This window comes from Microcaecilia unicolor, chromosome 9, assembly GCF_901765095.1.
Source record: "Microcaecilia unicolor chromosome 9, aMicUni1.1, whole genome shotgun sequence".
NCBI lineage: Eukaryota > Metazoa > Chordata > Amphibia > Gymnophiona > Siphonopidae > Microcaecilia > Microcaecilia unicolor.
In genome coordinates, this window is record NC_044039.1 from 123,993,316 (window position 1) to 124,013,456 (window position 20,141).

Below are 20,141 nucleotides of genomic sequence, written 5' to 3' on the forward strand. Positions count from 1 at the left end.
ATGTGTGTACCCCTGTATTTGTATTTGCATTGCGTGTGTGTGTGTGTGTGTGTATATACAGTGCATTTTTTCTAGTGAAAAAGGTGCCGGTACTTAAATGCCAGGCCACCCATCAGGGATGAGGTGATCACTGAGGGACCCACCCCACAATAGCCAGGGCCCCTGCAAACAGTCACAGAATCTATGACAAGACAGAATTGGTGTGTAGAGCCTGAGCTCTTTCATTAAAACTCGGGGACCATGGGTCAATTTCAGCAGACAATGGAAAATGTGCCGGTTCTCAGTACCCTCCCAAGTAATTCCTCAAAAAAAGCCCTGTGTGTGTGTGTGTTTGTGTGTGTATGTAAAAAAAAATAAAAAAAATATATATATATAACTGCATGTAAACTGAAAAGAAATTTTGAAGCATAACAATAAAATTCTCTATAAATACTAATGCTCACATCTAAGAAATAGCACAAAATGTGATTCTTAGAAATGAAGGGGAAAGAGCAGATAATCATAGATGAGCAGATGATCATAGAATAGGACTCTGGGACCCATCTAGTTTGCCCATTTCCTTTTCTTTCTGCTGTGCCGCATATCTTGTTTAGTGTCAGACATTAGTGCTGCTCCTCGTTAGCCAAGGATCCTTATGTGTATACGACATTTTCTTGAGCTACGACTATTTATTAATTCTTCCTCTCAAGCAAAACGCAACCTCTAGCACTGGTGCTGTAAGACGAACATTACCTCAGGTTCTTTTCTGTGCTTTTTTTGTGTTAGACAGAGAGTTGAAGATGAAGATGGATTTTGGATGAATCCTGCTCTGAAAATTTAAATTTAGTATTATTTATTTAGTAAGATTTATTTTCCACCTTTTTGAAGAAAGTCACAGTGTACTTCAAATATAACCCAAACTGGGGCAATAAAGTAACATTTGTAAAATATTCAAATAACAGTATACATTACACCATAGTACACTACTTATAACATCCACACAATATACATTAAAACCTCTTAAAAGACAGCAAAGGGAGCATGCAGAAGTGGAACATGGAGACGGAAAAGACAACAGGAATTTAGACGGATGATAAAGGCATTGCATAACTCGAAGAAAAATTGCATATGCAATCAGAAAAGGTGCAGGCAACTGATACAGACAGTACATGTGGTAAGCAAGTCCTGCTGCAGTTTGTGCAGCCAATGTTAGACCTTGTGTGTGTGACCAGCTAATTAATTGCCTCTTCCTTTAATGGCTTAGGAGAGGAGCCAGGCTTTCGCCTGCTTCTTGAAGTAGAGACAGGCTTGAGTTAGACACACCGAGAAAGGCTTCACCTAACACAAGTTTCCTCTTATAACTCACCTCTACTGGGACTATTGCATATTGTGCCTTTATTTACAGCTAGGAAGGGGATTTTCCTCTTTTTTATTTTCCCATTCCAAATAGCTCAGCCATCATAGCAAAGGTCGGTAGCATAAAGACACAGACGGTGGCTTCCTTTTCAGGCCAAGACACGTACTCTGAGCCTGTACTCTAAAAGGGCAAGTCTATAACTGCACACCTGCACTTGGTTAATTGGCGAATAGGGGTCCTTTTACTAAGCTGTGGTAAAAAGTGGCCTGTAGTAGTGTGAGCACATGTATTTGGTGCTCGCTGGGCCATTTTCTTTTTACCATGGCTGGGAGAAAAGGCTTTTTTCAATGGGGGCAGAAAATGGCCACGTGCTAGAATTAAAGGTAGCGTGCAGCTATTTAGGAGTAGCCTAGTGGTTAGTGCAGTGGACTTTGATCCTGGGGAACTGAGTTCAATTCCTGCTGCAGCTCCTTGTGACTCTGGGCAAGTCACTTAACCCTCCATTCCCCCTGGTACAAAGTAAGCAGCTGAATATATGTAAACCGCTTTGAATGTAGTTGCAAAAACCTCAGAAAGACGGTATATCAAGTCCCATTTCCCTTTCCCTTTATGAGATTCTACATGGAATGTTGCTATTCCACTAGCAACATTCCATGTAGAAGCCTACCCTTGCAGATCAGCAACACGGCTGTGCAGGCTTCTGTTTCTGTGAGTCTGACATCCTGCACATACGTGCAGGACGTCAGACTCACAGAAACAGAAGCCTGTGAGGCTGCGTTGCTGATCTGCAAGGGCAGGCTTCTATATGGAATGTTGCTAGTGGAGGAGTAGCCTAGTGGTCAGTGCAGCAGACTCTGATCCCGGGGAACTGAATTCAATTCCCACTGCAGCTCCTTGTGACTGTGGGCAAGTCACTTAACCCTCCATTGCCCATGAATATATGTAAACCACTTTGAATGTAGTTGCAAAAACCTCAGAAAGGCAGTATATCAAGTCCCATTTCCCTTTCCCTTTACTGCCTGAGTCCTTACCACCAACCATTGACCTAGCGGTTATAGCTCACATGTTACATGCATGGTATTCATGCAGCGCACGACAGTGTGGCTGCGCTGCCGATTACCAGTGGGAATGCCCCCCCCCCCCCCCCCCCCCATGGTAGAAAATATAAAAATATTTTCTACTGTGATAAACAGCACAAGCCAACTTTGAAATTACCACTGGGTGGGTACACTAACTGGGCAGTAGTGTCAATTTGTTGTGTGCTACATGCAAGGTAGCCCTACCGCCACTTTGTAAAAGGGCCCCACAAGCACCACAGATGTTATTCTACAAGGGCGTGAGTAAGCGCTATAGTGCATAATTGCAAGGGGATGTACATGTAGGCAGAGCATGGGTGGGATATGGGCATGTCTACAAACTAAGCAGTCACACGAGCTAGAGATGTAGCTGTAGAAAATCAACCACCACAATATAGCAGGCAAGAACAGTCAATCTTAGCCCTTCTATCTCCTCCAGTCTAAAAAAAATTGGTAAAAAAAGATATCATTTTGCTATAAACAGCCCTAACATTTCTGTGCAGCATCTAAATCATTATAGGTTAAAAAAAAAAAAAAAAGACTGCACTGGTACTTAAACTGGAAATTCTCCAAGATGCTGAATATTGATATATAACTTGCATGCAAAAACTGGAACAGTTCAGCTGTAAAAGTCATCCATATAGTAATCAATCCAGTTCAATTCAATTACATCAGTTAAAAAAAAAAAAAAACGTAGCTAAATCTTCTAGGGCCATCATTTCCTTCAATATCTTCCAAACCATTGCCTGAAACATGCAGCCACTCATCAACAAAGCCCGACAGGAGCCTCTAACCCCCCCCCCCCCCCCCCATCTTTCGTTAATAGCTGACTCTGCAGAATCCCCAGCCCCAGCCAACAGGGGAAGCAGAAGACCTGAACTGGGCATTCAACTCAGGTCCTTTGCATGGTGGTGTGAATACTGCTTCTGAGTCAATATTTTTACTTCTAATCACAGATGGAGGACCAACCTGGTCCTTAGAACACTAGGCTCAAACCAGGGAAACCAGGGCTCAAATCCCACTGCTGATCCTTGTGATTTTGGGTAAGTCACTTAGGGGCTCTTTTGCTAAGCTGCGGTAGGGCTACTCTGTGGGTAGAGTGTGCCAAATCGAACCTACCGTCGGGGTAGCGCTGGTGCCTGGCGATAGTAATGAAGTTGGCACGCAGTTTCCCACGGTAGAAAATCATTTTCTATTTTCTACCACAGGGGGAGGGGGCATTCCTGGCGGTAATCAGCAGCCTGGCCACATTGACACGTGCTTCATGATTACCGCACGAGTAGGGCGTGAGCCGTTACCGCCTTCTGAATACATTTTAATATTATCACATGGCCATTTACTGCCCCATTTTTAAAAGGGCCTTTTTCTCACTGGGGCAAAAAATGGGCCAGCGTGCGCCAATTTGATGCACCAAAACTAGCTCAGGCCATTTTTTACTGCAGCTTAGTAAAAGAGCCCCTTAACCATCTATTGTCTCCAGTACAAAATTAGATTTAAGCTCTTGGGGATTGGGGGGGGGGGGGGGGTACTCATTTTCAAAGCACATAGACTTACAAAGTTAAATAGTAACACATGTAACTTTCTAAGTCTATGTGCTTTGAAAATGAGCCTCTTAGTGTACCTGAATGTAACTCACTGAGGGGTCCTTTTACAAAGGCACGCTGAAAAATGGCTTGCGGTAGTGGAGGCGCGGGTTTTGGGCGCGCGACAATCTGTTTTTTAACATGCCTGTACAAAGGCCTTTAAAAAAATTTTGCCGAAAAGGACATGCGGCAAAATCAAAATTATCGCGCGTCCATTTTGGGTCTGAGACCTTACCACCAGCCATTGACCTAGCGGTAAAGACTTATGCAGTAACCGGGCGGTAATGACCTTCCCGTGCCAAATGCCACTTTGCGTGCATCTGTTACGTGCGCCCAAAAATAAAAAATATTTTTCAGATGCACGTATCGGATGCGTGCCAAAAATGAGCAAGAGCCACGTGGTAGTTGGGTGGTAACTCCAATTTGGCATGCGTTGGGCGCGTGTAGACCCTAATGCAGCGTGGTAAAGAGCCCCTGAAAAAGGTGTGGGTTCAATCCTGATATTTAAAATAAAAAACCTGAATACCTGCTTTCCAGACAAAATAAAAACTAGTGATTAAACAAATAATCTATCCTTGATGTCCTGAGACCATCTGGTAAAGTAATCGAGTAGTAATGACACTCAAAATCAAGAATCTTGAGCTTTGTCTAAAAATCCTAGTTGAACAATTTGAAGAATATTGTTTTCTCCACAGCAAGTTCCCCCAACACAGATTTCTTTTTCCTCAACAGCTTCTTCATACTCCTTTGAGCTTTCAGAATGAGGGCTGGGTGCTGATACCCTCATATGTTCATTCATAACTACCCAAGGTTTCTTCTTCTATTTTATATTATGGCATCAATGTCCTTAGCTAGCAGCAACTTCCTTGTGTCCTGAATCTGGCAACAAGAAAGATGTGTATGCTGTCTTCACAGTATCCCTTGCCCCAGCCAACCTAGGGAGTGCAAGGCTTGAGCTGGAAATGAAGCCCAGGACTCTCTATATGGCCACTTCGGAGCCACCAGGCTGGTCCACATCATTCATGATGAGGTGTAATTTGCAGAATGTGATCCTGAGAATGTCAAGCTGGTTCTGTAGTAAACAGGTACATTACCTATACCTGTATATGTGCATCCTCTTCCACTCATTCCCATCATTCCTGCTCACCTGTAATCCAATTTATAAACAAAATGGCATCACACACACCTATACAAAAATGATTTACTGAAAGAAAAAAAGAATATTATTGCTTTTTCTGGGTAGTTAATAGCCCGTGGCCATACCCCCCTTGAATTTATGAGCTATAGGATTTAAGGGGAAGGGAAAGGGAAATGGGACTTGAATTGATATACTACCTTTCTGAGGTTTTTGCAACTACATTCAAAGCGGTTTACATATATTCAGGTACTGATTTTGTACCAGGGGCAATGGAGGGTTATGTGACTTGCCCAGAGTCACAAGGAGCTGCAGTGGGAATGTTTCCCAGGATCAAAGTCCACTGCATACTAACCACTAGGCTAAATCCCAATTTAGGACAATTAACACCAATATTTGGTTGTTAGCAGCCAAGTATTAGCACTGACTGGCTCATTAATCAATTAAGTTGTGTGCACAAATTGGCAATGCATGCTGATTTGCATGTGCAAATTTAGTCCCCATATATGGAATCCCCCAGAAACAGTATAATCTTAGGGGGTAATTCTTAATTTTATAAAATTTTCCCATGCATAAAACCACATTTAACATGCATGAAAGGGCTTCTATTAAATTTCCCCAAGGTTACATGCACAATAGAATGTGCGATGACAGCTTTTACATGACCTGTGTGTACAAATGTTCTGGTGCAGAGTCTGGGTGGAGCATGGGGTAGAATCACAAAAGTACATGAATATTTTCTGGCAAATGTTTGTGGCTTCTCTCATAGAAATTACAAACTGTAACAAAAGTAATATTGATTCTACAACACTTCAAGGATATATTTTTAAAAACTCACTTTATTTTGGCTTGTCAATAGTAGCAAATATCACAAATGAGACCTGAGTAACACACTTAAGAGAGATTGTTTACATTACTATGTCAAGTGATTATTGCACATGAAATATTGATTCTACAACGCAAATAGGATATATTTAAACTCACTTAACTGTGGCTTGTCAGCCGTAACAAATATTATTAATAAGATACTTGTGTCTACATATTGTTTACCAGCACAGCATATTGAGGATTTCAGGGGCCACGCTTTGGAGGCCACTGGTGTAGACCAGTAAGGTTCCCAGGTCGTCTCTGTGAGGACAAGTATGCGTCTATTTCAAGCCTATTTGATAAAAACACATATGTATGTGTCTTTATAATACTGGATGTAAACTGGCAAAAAAATCGCACCTACTCATATGTTGTTGAGTCAGTGAGTGTAAGGAACAAATGCTTGTCGGCTTTGTTGTAACTTTTACGGTTCTTCAATACAAACATCATAAAAATAAAAAATTACCCCCATAATTCACTGAGGTAATAATCAGGCTGAGTCATGAGTGGTATTGAAGCCTAACTGTACTGTTTTAAGTGAACACAACACCATTTATCCTGAGTATATATCCTGATTCCAAAACTGAATAGCAGGACTTAAATTTATTTATTTATTTATTGCATTTGTATCCCACATTTTCCCACCTATTTGCAGGCTCAATGTGGCTTACATTATTCCATAAGGGCAATGAAGATCTGTGTTTGTGTTGTGGTTTAGGGCAACATATAGATGCTAAAATACTAGTAATATCTATAATAGCAAAACATAGCTAGATGTTTAGCATGATTTCAGCAGGAGTAATTGCCACACTGTTTTATGTGCTTAGTGCTATTCTATAAGGGATGTGGATCTTTTATAAAATAGCACTTGGCACTTAAATATTTTGGCGCCATTTATAGAATCTAGAGCTCTGGGTCAGAGATACTGGTTTGATGACTCCTGAAGGCAAATGAATGGTGCACATGTTTGTGGTAAATATCCCTTTGTTCATAAGAAAAGGAATTCTGTCTTTTTTTTTTAAATTAAGCAGGAATTATCTTTCTGACCCTGCCGAATCTCTTTCAGACTTTTTTTTTTTTAGAATATTTGCATCAAAGTTACAAGTATAAACTTGAAACAGAAAAATTATCTTGCAATGAAAAAACACAGAGAAATAAGGAAAAAATAATATTAATACATCAAAAATAATCATATTTACAAGAAATAGCAGCAACCCCAATTCAAGGAAAATGAGGAGCCAAAAGAAATATGAAGGGCTAGGAGGAATTGTCTTCTAGGGAAAAAAGTTGGAAAACTATTCAAGAATAGTGCCAGAGTAATTAGCAGTATTAGGGGTCCTTTTACAAAGGCGCGCTGAAAAATGGCTTGCGGTAGTGTAGGCGCGGGTTTTGGGTGCATGCCGATCCATTTTTTAGTGTGCCTGTAAAAAAGGCCTTTTAAAAATTTTTTGCCAAAAATGGACATGCAGCAAAATGAAAATTGCAGCGTGTCCATTTTGGGTCTGAGACCTCACCACCAGCCATTGACCTAGCGGTAAACACTCATGCGGTAACCGGGCGGTAATGACCTACGTGTGCCAAATGCAACTTGACGTGTGTCCATTACGCACGCCTGAAAATAAATTTTTCAGAAGTGCATATCAGACACGTGACAAAAATGAAATTACCACAAGAGGGACACAGTAGCCGAGCGGTAATTCCGTTTTGGCACGTGTTAGGCGCGTGTAGAGATTTATATGGCTTAGTAAAGGGCCCCTTACTGTCTCATACTTCAAACCTACTTTGGATTAATAGAAGGGGAAGATACAACCAAAGGGATAGGAGGAGTCTTTGCTTCTATGAAATTTTTTTTAATGCTTGGGGACAACCCCCCCCCCCCCCCCCAAATGATTTACCAGAAAACTTAACAAAACATTTACATGGAAACTGAAGGAATAAATGACCTTCCCAGTGCTAACAGTTGAGTACTAAAGGCCAAAAAGCCTTACGTCTCATCTGAGTAGCTCTACAGAGGTGAGGAAATATGGAGACCCTACGGCCCAGATAATTCAAGTCTTTATGATGAAAGTACAAATAAAGAATCCATTTAAGATCTGGTTCCACAAGAAAGGTAGCGATCAAAGTCACTTTAGTCACCACAGGATCTGAACTTTCTAAGAAACCTGTAATATCAAAACTGGTTCCAGTTGTTTCTTTCTCAGCAGCTCATGCAACCTTCTCTCCCCAATCCATGAAATAAGCCCATGTTATCGGTAACATAGAGTCACTAGAGATCTAGAGAACCTCCATTAAATATTTTTCAACATCTCCTTCAGTATATTATTACAGGACATTTTGGAAAACTAGTAAATCTTACATTTCACCAACAATCATAATTCTTCAAGGCCTCCATTTTCTAATGGGTGGCCAAATTATCCTTAATCAGTACTGCCTGATCAGCTTTCATGTTATCTGTGTTTCCAAAAGCCACAACCTTCCTTCCTGCTTAGTAATGATTTCCATACATTGCTCAACCTGTGAATGGAGAGCTTCTGGAACCTGTGCCACTTCATCTATATAAGCTAGCAGGGACTGTTCCATGTCCCCCAGGGCATCCCACAAACCTTCCAAAGTCACCTTTTAAGGTTTTAGGTCTCCTCTGTAGAACACTCACCATACCAGGTTTCTGGTCCACTGCAGCACTCAGGGTACTTGGTAAAAACCATATCTCCACATTCTCCTACTTGTGCTTCCAGGATGACATCTAGAACAAGCTGCAGTGACACACCGTCTCTGGTGGGTAAGTATGTGCCTTCCCCTTTCACTTAACCATGATGTTCCAGCACAGCCACTGCAGACTGAGAGCTTCTGCTTCTGCATCTATTTATGACACCATCTCGGCTTCCATCTTTCAAACTGTAGGTACTATCGTCATAACACATGTTGGCTGAGCAACTAGATAGCAGGTTATACCAAACCTACATCCATATCAGAAGACTTGTTTTCCTAGGGGCCCTTTTACAAAGCGGCAGTAAGCCCAGTACGAGCTTACTGCACAGTAATCTGGAGCTACTGTGGGCCCAACATAGTTGCTGGTGGCAGTTTCAGCCCCAGCACACGCCATTTCCCGTTCTAGGGGAAACTGGTCTATATTTTTTAGCATGGCGCTAATGGCCATGTGGTAAGAGCAATCCTGCTGCATGGCCATGACCATTTTCAGCCTTTTTTTACGCGCTGCAGTAAAAACGGCCGCAGCACATGCCAAAAATAGCCACCACCACTAGCGCAGGGCCCTTTATACCACAGCTTGGTAAAAAGACCCCTTAATTTCTAATGGTTTTATTGCAATTAAGAAACAAAGAACTTACTGTAGATTACTGAAATTAAGAGTGCTGCACAAATTCTGAGCCAAAATAGACATGAAGAGACTTTCTGCAGATGGATCAGTTGAACATAGAGTGTGAAAGGAAAATGCAGTTTATGGGGATACAGAGAGAGGAGTTCGTGAGCCGGTTTAGAGCTTCCAAGTCTATTTTAGATTGCCGACCCAGGTGGAGGGGAACAACAGCTTACACACAATGACCAGGTGTCTCTAGAGATGACCAATAGCGTTAAAAGTTACACTCTGAGCCAGGGAATGAGAGTAGGGAGATTCCAATGGATAGGAATGAGTGGGTCACGTGCAGTATATTTACTATGGGATTAAAGGATGCATGAACCTTGCAGTTACCTGAGCACAGGTTATCAGCATATCAACGTGGAAATGTAAACTGTATAAACAGAACATTTTTTTTAACAACAGTTGCTGTTAAGGAAAACCCAAATATCTAGAAATATTATTCCACAGGAACTTCAAAAGATGGGATGAACCAAATTTATGGCAAATGATAGAAATTGGACTCAAAACCAGAGCTGCCACTTTACTCATTTCTAGGAGGAAGAGACTCTGTAACCAGCGTTTTGAAATTTTATCCCAAAGCAGTGCAGTATGTGTACTTCCTGATTCTACCTACTGAAATCAGTATTGCAGGTCCCATCATGATAGGGCTGTCAGAAATCCGGGACTGCCCCAAAATCTCTCTTGGAACTGGGTAACTTGCAGGCTTATTTTCAAAAGTGATTGCCGGCCACCTTCCGACATAAATCAGGAGATGGCCGGTGATTTCGCAAAAGCAGTGAAATCGGTATAATCAAAAGCTGCGTTTTTGACACCATCGCAGCTTTCCTGTTGCTGTGCTAGTGAAAGTGCAAGGGGGCGTGTCGGCGGTGAAGTGAAGGCGGGGCATGGGCGGGCATGGGCGTGGCTACCAGATGGCCAGCTTTCGCGGATAATGGAACAATAAAAGCGGCGGTAAGCAGTATTTTGCCAGGTTTACTTGGTCCTTTAATTTTCACGACCAAGCCTCAAAAGGTGCCCCAATTGACTAGATGACCACCGGAGGGAATGGGGATGACCTCCCCATACTCCCCCAGTGGTCATCAACCCCCTCCCACACTAAAAAAATAAAAATAAAACACTTTTTTGCCAGCCTCTATGCCAGCCTCAAATGTCATACCCGGCCCCCTGTCAGCAGTATGCAGGTCCCTGGAACAGTTTTTGTTGGTTGCAGTTGACTTCAGGCAGGTGGACCCAGGCCCATCCCCCCCCTACCTGTTACACTTGTGGTGGTAAGTGTTGAGCCCTCCAAACCCCCCCCCCCAAAACCCACTGTACCCACATGTAGGTGCCCCCCTTCACCCATAAGGGCTATGGTAATGGTGTAGAATTGTGGGGAGTGGGTTTGGGGGGGATTTGGGGGCTCAGCACCCAAGGTAAGGGAGCTATGGACCTGGGAACTATTTGCATATATTTTTTTAATTTTTAGAAGTGCCCCCTAGGGTGCCCGGTTGGTGTCCTGGCATATCAGGGGGACCAGTGCACTACAAATGCTGGCTCCTCCCACAACCAAATGCCTTGGATTTCGCCGGGTTTGAGATGGCCGGCATTTTTTTCCATTATCTCTGAAAATCAAAACCGGCGATCTCAAACCTGGCGAACTCTGGCATTTGGCCGGGCTAAACCGTATTATGGAAAAAAGATGGCCGGCCATCTTTTTCAAAAATATGGTTCCGGCCAGCTGTTGCGCCGCCGCCACAATAGATCACCGGCGACCTATTTCGCTGGCGGCGTTCGATTATGCCCCTCCAAGCCTCACTACAGGGGAAAATTAAAATATTGATCTGAAAAATTAGGTTACCAGATGATTCTATTTCCGTCTCATTGTTTTTGTGAGTGTCTGGTTCTGCTTTTCTTAGAGAAATTGGTAAGCCAAGTCTGTGCAAGTATTTGAACAAAAGCAGGAGTGGCTCAACTTGCCTCTAATGATCTGGTGACATCTGGCAACCCTGAATACAGAATATTTATTGCATGGATATTTGGAATACATGCAAACGTGATTCCTGACCTGGATGTTTAACTGATTAAATCATGCAAAAAGACAGTTCACCAAAGAGGTAAACTCAGGAGCACAGGGGATAGTTTGAAGTCTATAGGGAAACAATAAAAAAATATTTTGGTTCGACAGAGCAGTGATAATTGACGTATAAATGAATGGTAATAAGGATGTTGCCAGGTGACACCTGGTTGGAAGGCTGTCAGAGCTAAAAGTGGCACTGAAGGAAAGATAGTAAAGAATGGCCTGTGAAATCTCCTAAGGGTTTAGGGAGCTGAAATTAGTCCTTGGATTAACAAACCTCAGCTCATTATCTACAGCTAGTGCTTTTGGATGTCAGGTGTTATCCTTTAAAGTCACACTTATTTTCAAGGGCAAATGAACAAACAACACGATGCTTGTGGCACTCTTCAAATCATTACAGTGATGTTAAAGAAAAGTCCATAAAAACCCTGCACATTAAGAAAGGAATATAAAAAAGGAACACTAAAAGAGATTTTTTTCTTGTTTCTCCTCATTTTTTCCTGTTTATCCCTGGAAATCCCTTGAAAATTGCCCGTTCTGTGTGATGAAACTGGGCTGTGCCATGGATTTGATTTGTGAGGATAGGAAGTACATTTTCCCATTTCAACTATGTGTTGAACTCTCATATTCTAAGTTTAGGGCACAGCTGAAGACTCATCTGTTTATTCAAGCCTTTCTCAGTTGAGGAGTTGCATTAGGTTTGGTTTGGGGGCAGTGGTGTCCTGTTTCTTACATAAGAACATAAGAGTAGCCATACTGAGTCAGACCAATGGACCATCTATCCCAGTATCCTGTTTCCAACAGTGGCAAAGCCAGGTCACGAGTACCTGGCAGAAACCCAAATCATGGCAACATTCCTTGCTACATATCCCAGGGCAAGCAGTTGCTTCTCCATGTCTGTCTCAATAGCAGACTATGGACTTTTCCTTCAGGAACTTGCCAAACCTTTTTTAAACCCAGGTTTGCTAACCGCTGTTACTACATCCTCCGGCAAAAAGTTCCAGAGCTTAACTATTCGTGGAGTGAAAAAATATTTCCTCCTATTTGTTTTAAAAGTATTTCCTTGTAACTTACTACTACTACTACTTAAAATTTCTAGAGCGCTACTAGGGTTACGCAGCGCTGTACAGTTATCTAGTCTTTGTACTTTCTGAAAGAGTAAAAAAAATCAATTCACTTCTATTTGTTCTACACCACTCAGGATTTTGTAGACCTCAATCAAATCCCTCCTCAGCTGTCTCTTTTCCAAGCTGAAGAGCCTAAACCTCACTAGCCTTTCCTCATTTTGGTAGCTCTTCTTTAAACCTTTTCTAATTCCGCTTTATCTTTTTTGAGATATGGCGACCAGCACTGAATGCAATACTCAAGTTGTGGTCACACCATGGAGCGATACAGAGGCATTATAGTAAATTCAGTCATAGTCATCATCCCTTTCCTAATAATTCCTAACTTCCTGTTTGCTTTTTTGGCCGCCGCCACACACTGAGCAGAAGATTTCAGTGTATTATCTACAACAACACCTAGATCTTTTTCTTGAGTGCTGACCTCCAAGGTGGACCCTAGCATCAGGTAACTATGATTCAGATTGTTCTTTCCAATGTGCATCACTTTGCATTTGTCCATATTAAATTGCATCTGCCATTTGGACGTCCAGTCTTCCAATTTCCTAATGTCTTCCTACAATGTTTCACAGTCCACACGTGTTTTAACAATCTTGAATAGTTTTGTGTCATCTGCAAATTTAATTATCTCACTCATCGTTCCGATTTCCATATCATTTATAAATGTGTTAAATAGCACCAGTTCCAGTACAGATCCCTGTGGCATTCCACTGTTCACCCTCCTCCATTGAGAGAAATGACCATTTAACCCTACCCTCTGTTTTCTGTCCAATAACCAATTCCTAATCCACAACAGAACATTGCCTCCTATCCCATGACTCTTTAATTTTCTCAGGAGTTTGTCATGAGGAACTTTGTCAAAAGCTTTCTGAAAATCTAGATAAACTACATCAATATTTCCCAAGTCGGTCCTGGAGAACCCCCTTGTCAGTTAGGTTTTTCAGGATATTCACAATGAATATGCTTGAGATTGATTTGCATAACTGCTTCCACTGTATGCAAATCTCTTTCATGCATTTGCATTGCAGATATCCTGAAAACCTGACTGGCAAGGGGGTGCTCCAGGACCCACTTGGGAAACACTGCACACATCAACTGGCTCATCTTTATCAATGTATTTATTCATGTCTTCAAAGAAATTAAGCAAATGGGTGAGACAATACTTCCCTTGACTGAAACCATGCTGACTTTGTATATTATGAACTAGAAGAGTTGCCTGCCTTTATTGACTTGAAGATCATGAAAAGAACCCCTCAATGAGTGTGATTCAAGCTTTAATGACCACGGGAAGTTAACATGCTATTGCTTGTTCTAATTGCTTTCTTTTTCTTATTTGTATCTCCTTACATTTCCTTTTCCCTCCTCTCAATATAGTGGTCTAAGGTAAATACTGAAATATTTTTTTTTTCTTTTCTTTTGACTGACTAATGGCTTGAATTAATTTTCTGAGTTTCTGTTGCAAGTGTTTGACGTGTAATATTTTGAAAAATTTCATAAATTAAAAAAAAATGGAATTGTAAAGCTGACCAGGAGGTATGGATGGGAGGACAGCATGGGCTGTCTGGTTTTTACTGTCTTGTTCTGTTTGTATGATTCATTACTGACTCAGTACTTTGAGAGCTCAGCTCAGGGAAGGAGAGTTTTAAATAAGTGAAAGAACTACAATTTCAGAATTGCTTTGGCTGGCTTTCTTTGAAATATTCACACAAGTGGGACACAGCCAACTACCTACTCAGCCTGTTGTCCTATGAATATTTATTTGCAGAATAATTAACCATACAGCAGTTTGCCAAATGCTCTTTTTTTTTTATTGCTGACCATAAAAAGTTCAGCAAAACAGATATTGGTACCAGTCCAACTTCACTGCAGTTGCTCCCTTGTACATGATAAACAATTCATTTCTGTACTTATCTTTCAGTTTCTGAATCCCATCATTCACAATTCATTCTTAAACAGTGGATGACGCCAACTGATTGCAAAAAAAACCCCAAACCAACCTCCTACCTATTTCGACACCAGATTGACCATGTTTGCATTCAGGACAGGTGTTACCTGTTTGACACCCAGTGTAAGTTATTACTGTGCTTCTGTTGGCAATAGCAGAAGTCATAAAGCATGTGGGTCTTGCATCAGGCATGGGTTGTCTCCTTGTTGAACAGGAAGCCTATGGATAGGAGGTGTCAGTTCCACTGAGAAACCTGTATGCCCTCTGAAGGAACCACAGATTCCATGCCTTGTGACTGCTACTGCCAGTGGGAGAAGCTATAGGTAGGAAGGGGTTTGCTTTCCAAGCTGCTGCTGTGATCAGGCACTTCAGCGTGGCAGGTCAAAATAAGGAGGTGCAGATGCACACTTCCCCAGGCTTGCAACCACCATATACAGAGCAACTTAAGTCCACCATAAAGAAATATGGAAATATGAGATTTGATATATAACCCAGGAGTTGCCATTAGCGCCCACAGGAATTTTTAATTTTTAAAACCTTAATGTATAATATATAAAGAGCAGGGAAAAGATGGCTTAGTTTCCTTAATGAATAATAGTGATATCGCCTGGTAGAGTTCAATGAATGCTCAAGTCTCACACTGATTTCTTGAATGTTTTCAAAAGAGCTTTAAACAAGCACTTTCATAAATCCAATATTCATTTTTCAGTGTGTACTATGCACGCACTTGCATTGGGAGTATAATGTTCCACAGGACTTCTGTATATCACTGCATTTACTTCAAACACCCGGCCTCTGAGAGAAAAAATGCCTGCAGTTATCCAAGCAGATCACTCTTTATTTAAGTCACTTGATTAAACTAACTTAATCGACATTCACAGTTGCTATGCTAATGCACTTGGTATAGACAGAGGGATAAATCAATATCACCCAACCTAAAAATGTCCAGTTTCATATAAATGTACCTCTGTGACTTCTGGATCCATGGAGGCTGTCACGTAGAGTACACTCTTCCTAGCTTCTGGGCTTGTGGCCCGGAGAAGGAGGTGGAGAGATTATCTTCAGTGTCAAAGTCCTATGTTTAATGGACACTGCCCTTTCATTGCACTTACTCTTCAATGAATTACTAACAAGTAAAATCTTTACTGGGTGATTAACTCAAATTTGAAAAGTAAGATTCAGATAACATGAATAAAGGTAATATCTGGGAAAACCCTTTGGTTCTGTCATATGGAAACTTGGGGCCCCTTTTACGAAGCTGCGGCAAAAGGGGGCAGGCGCTGACGTCAGTGTGTATTTTACATGTGTGCCGAGGCCCCCTTTTACCGCAGTTGGTAATAAGGAAGTCTCACTTTCCTACAGGAAATAGCTGGGCGGCAAGTAAAGCACTTGTTGCGTGGCCACTTCGGGGAGGAGCCCTTAACACCATCCACTGAGATGGCGGTAAGGGCTCCCTCGTTAACCCAGCGGTAACTGATTACCACTGGTACACTCCGGTGCTACAAAAATAAAAAATTTTTTGTAGTGCCGGAAATGACGGCACGCTAGGGGTGGGAAGTACTGCCGGGCTGCTGCGGTTGTAACATGCAGAGAAAGGCAGTCTGTATTTGTGATGCAGTTCCACAAAGGAGTATATATGATTTTCTTGCATCATATCTATTACTAAATGTATACCTATCCAATCTTTCCAGCAAATGGTAACATTATTAATTTTAATGTCAGGGTTATTTCACAAGGAATAGTATATAGTTTGTTTTATAGGTGTAGTGCTGTTCTGGTCTACACATTGGATAGCCTGTATTGTAGATCTGAGTATTGGATTAAGTTGTAGGTCCTTGGGCATTTTAATACTTATATAATTATATCAAGGTAAAGGAGATAGCAAACTACGTTCTAGTGTTAACCAGTTTGGAAATTGAGATAGCTTCTGTTTAGTGCACAAAAGCATATCTTGTTGAAGTATATATGCCCTGTGGTAATTGTAAAAATTAGGAAGGTTGACTCCACCAAGATCGTAGCTTGGTTTATCCAGCCACAGAAAGTTCAATATTGTTTTATCAATATATTTAAAAGGAATACATGTATCCTGCTCATTTTATAAAATAGTAATGGTGCTAGAAACAGCTTAATGATTGCAATTCTTCCCCACCAGGATAAGAATTAAAGACACCATTTGGAAGATAGGACCTCTTTAACCAAACCCAACTAGCGATCCTGGTGGGGCAAAGCCAACAAAGTCCATTCTTTGAATGTCTTCATCGGCATTGTCGCGTGGGAATCGCTAGCACGGTTTGGTAAAGGAGGCCCATAATTCCCTAATCTCAGTTTATACTTCTTATTCATTATTATGAACTATCTCATAAATATTATTATATATTTGTATACCCAGATGTTTAATATTGTTGATTTTGCATTTAAAGAGAACGTTTTTAAGCGATTCTCTATAGCCATGAACATTTAGAGGCAAGATTTCAGATTTGGACCAGTTAATTTTGTAACCAGAAAATTTACTAAATCCATCAATGAGTTGTAATAGTGAAGGTATATAGTGGATTCTGGTTTAGTGATATATGTCATCAGCATATGCTGAAATCTTATATTGGTTCTTATTCCAAGATAGACCCTCTATACCTTTTAAGAAAGTATTGTCACTTTTAGTAAAGTATTGTTTTCAACTCCCCTGAGCCCACTGTGTGGCTCTGCTTTGTCTGTTCTCTGGGCCTTGCTCACATTACCACAGCTATAATTCTTGGAAATAAAGTCTGCTTTTGTACATGGTTTATAGATGAATAAAGTAAAAAAAAAAAGGTGGTGAAGCTGAATTTCATTCTAAAACAAAGTGGTTTATTTTTGTTATAGAAAGTTTTATGAAAGAATAGTCATAGACGTGAAAATGATAAAAGAACCTGTATAAATAGCAATGTTTTCGTCCCTTTTGAAATTGTCCACTTTAATCATATCATTGGAAGGGGCTATCTATCTATGCCTGTCCTGTCACTCCTCAAACAAATTACTTACTACCTCAGAGATGCCAAGGGTGGCCCCTCCCGAGGCTGGAGACACTCTACCGCTATGCTGAAGATTTAAGGCCAATGAATGAGATTTTTCTCATGGGTCCCGACCACGCTTTGAACCAGTTCTAAAATATGTGCATTCCCAAAGCTGACATATTCTAATCAATAAATAGAAAATAAAATTATTTTTCTACCTTTGTTGTCTGGTTTCTTCTGTCGTCTCTTAACTCTCTTGCCAGGGTCTCCTTGTCCATTTGGCATTTCTTCTCTATGTCCATCATTCATCTTTCCTCTGCATCCCTATCCACCCTGTCCAATATCTCTGTGTCCCTGCCCCATCCTCCTGCTAAGTTGAGTTTCTCCCTTTTCTGTATCTTTACTTGTGCCTTGTTCATCATCTGCCCTCTGTGTCCATATCTCTCTCCTCCCTCCACATGTCCAGCATTGCCCTTCTATGTTCTTATCCCTCCCCATGACTAGCTTATTCTCTCATTGTACTCTCTCCCTACCTCTGAGACCAGCATCTTTCCATCTCTCTTCCTTCTCTCCTGTTGTCCCCCCCCCATCCTCGCAATCCAGCATCACTCTTACTTTCCTCTTAGCCTCCATCCTCAAGGGCCAGCATTTTTCTTCCTTTCCTTCTGTCTCCCCCAAGCCTTCAAAGACCAGTATCTCTCTTCTTTCCTTCCTGTCCACATCCCCAAGGTCAGCATTTCTCTTCCTTCCCTCCTGTCCCCTGTCCCTTGGCCCCCATCCCCGAGAGACACCATCTCTTTTTATTTCCTTCCTGCTCTCTTCACCCCAGTGGCCAGCATCCCTCCTTCCATCTTCCCTCCTTCCATCTTCCCTTCCTCCTGCCCTCATGCTACTCCTCCAGTGTGTCCCTTTCCTCTCCTCCCCCATGGGTACAGCATCTTTCCCTGTTCCTATTTCCCCATAGTCCCATCATCTCTGCTTCCCCTTCCTGTCCCAGGATCCAGCAAGCATTCTTCTCTCATCCCTCCCACCTGCCCCTCACCCCACTGGGTCCAGCATTGCTTTTCCCACAGTGTCCTGCCCTCCCCTTCCCTGAGACAGACAGAGTACCTATTACAGGGGGTGGGATACTGTAGTGCTTGAGCACAGATCTGTGCTTATAGGATTTGTGCAGCGCTGTTAAGCTTTGGGCTAACCTGGGGGCTGGTAGATGGATGGTAGTGACAGGCCCAGTAAGGGGAAGGGAAGCAGGGAAGGTTTTCTCACATGTTGGATCTATGCCCTGCCCTCCAAATTTTGCCGCTCTGGGGGACAATAAATACCACACTGTTTTGGGATGTAAGTTCAAAACCAAGATTAGGAATAAAGTCTCCTTCCTACAGGTAGGTAACTTGGCAGTTCTGTGAGTGCCATCAGTGAATGCTTTAAACTTAAAAACAAAACAAAAAACAACTTGGAACTGGGTAATTTGGTATCTTTAAGAAAAAGAAAACCCATCTTATAAATAGAGCTTATTATGGTGTATACAGGTATACACCATTGCTTGAGCTCATCTGTGCCAACAAGGACAGGAAACAAGGAAAGGGAATGAGGTATGCAGGGGTGTGCTGGTAAATTTGGGGTGAAGCCTGGGCCAGTAACAAATTCTGCACGAATAATACAAAGGGTTCCTTATACAAAGTTCTGCTATTGATTAGTGGCACACCCAGGGCTTCTTTGACAAAGCCACACTAGCGATTCCCATGTGGCAAATGAGAGGAAACCCATAAGTGAATAGGCTTCCTCTCATTTGCCACACAGAAATCGTTAGTGCAGCTTTGTTAAAAAAAAGCCATGAATGTGAAGAAGCCCATTTTATTCCCATCACATTCAGCGTGCCCTAATCAGTAGTGCAACTTTGTAAAAGGAGCCCCCCAAGTGAGCAAAATCCAAATAAATTATTCATAAAGTTCTACTTATTGCCACAAAATTAGGATGAGGAGGAGTAAAAACTGAATCAAATGTGTTTTTGCTGTAAATTTCAGGATATATTTTTTTTTGGTAATAAAAAGAATTTTGTAAACTATAAATGAAAGGACGAACAAAAGGGTGAGTCTAGTTAAGAGCCCTAACACGACAGCTATTTGAAAATATTACTCAGTTCACACACTGGAGGGCGCTGTGCCGCTAGCTTCTGTTTCCATTAGAGGGAGGCAGAGGCTCGGTTTCTGTGATGTCACTTCCTTTCTAAGACCTGCAGTTGCAGAGGAGTTTGAGATAGGAGGTATCAGTTTTACTTGTTAAGTTTATAGGTAAGCTTAGCAGAGACAAAGGGGATTGTAGGAAACTGTGTTTCCCATTTATTTAAGAAAAGAGATTGTAGAATTTTTTTTTTTTTAAAGGAAAGTGGGTTTGCTTCTTTGCGTTGGGGAGTGACCCCTTGTTGTTGTAAATCCCTGAATCTTCTATGCAGAAAGTGGAAAGGTTTTTGCAGTTTGGCCTGTATCTTGTTTGTGTTAAGAGCAGGACCTTGAGCTGGGGTTTTAGATGAGAAGACACACAATAACATGAACGTGAAGAGGGCTGTGGGGGGGTGGGGAGTTAAAAGTGACTGAGTGCCCATAACCTTGCCAACTTTTTCATTTTTGAGTGAAGATGGAGTCCCAGTACCTCT

At 41.6% G+C, this 20,141-nt stretch overlaps 1 protein-coding gene across 1 annotated transcript in view; it reads left to right on the forward strand.

Moving 5' to 3' along the window:
• The first annotated feature begins 19,710 nt into the window (after nt 1–19,710).
• RAD51B (RAD51 paralog B) overlaps nt 19,711–20,141 on the forward strand; it is a 1,398,038-nt gene continuing 1,397,607 nt past the window's right edge. Inside the window, exon 1 of the mRNA XM_030213870.1 lies at nt 19,711–19,779. The gene's annotated coding sequence lies outside the window, so the exon portion shown is untranslated. The remainder of the gene's footprint in view (nt 19,780–20,141) is intronic.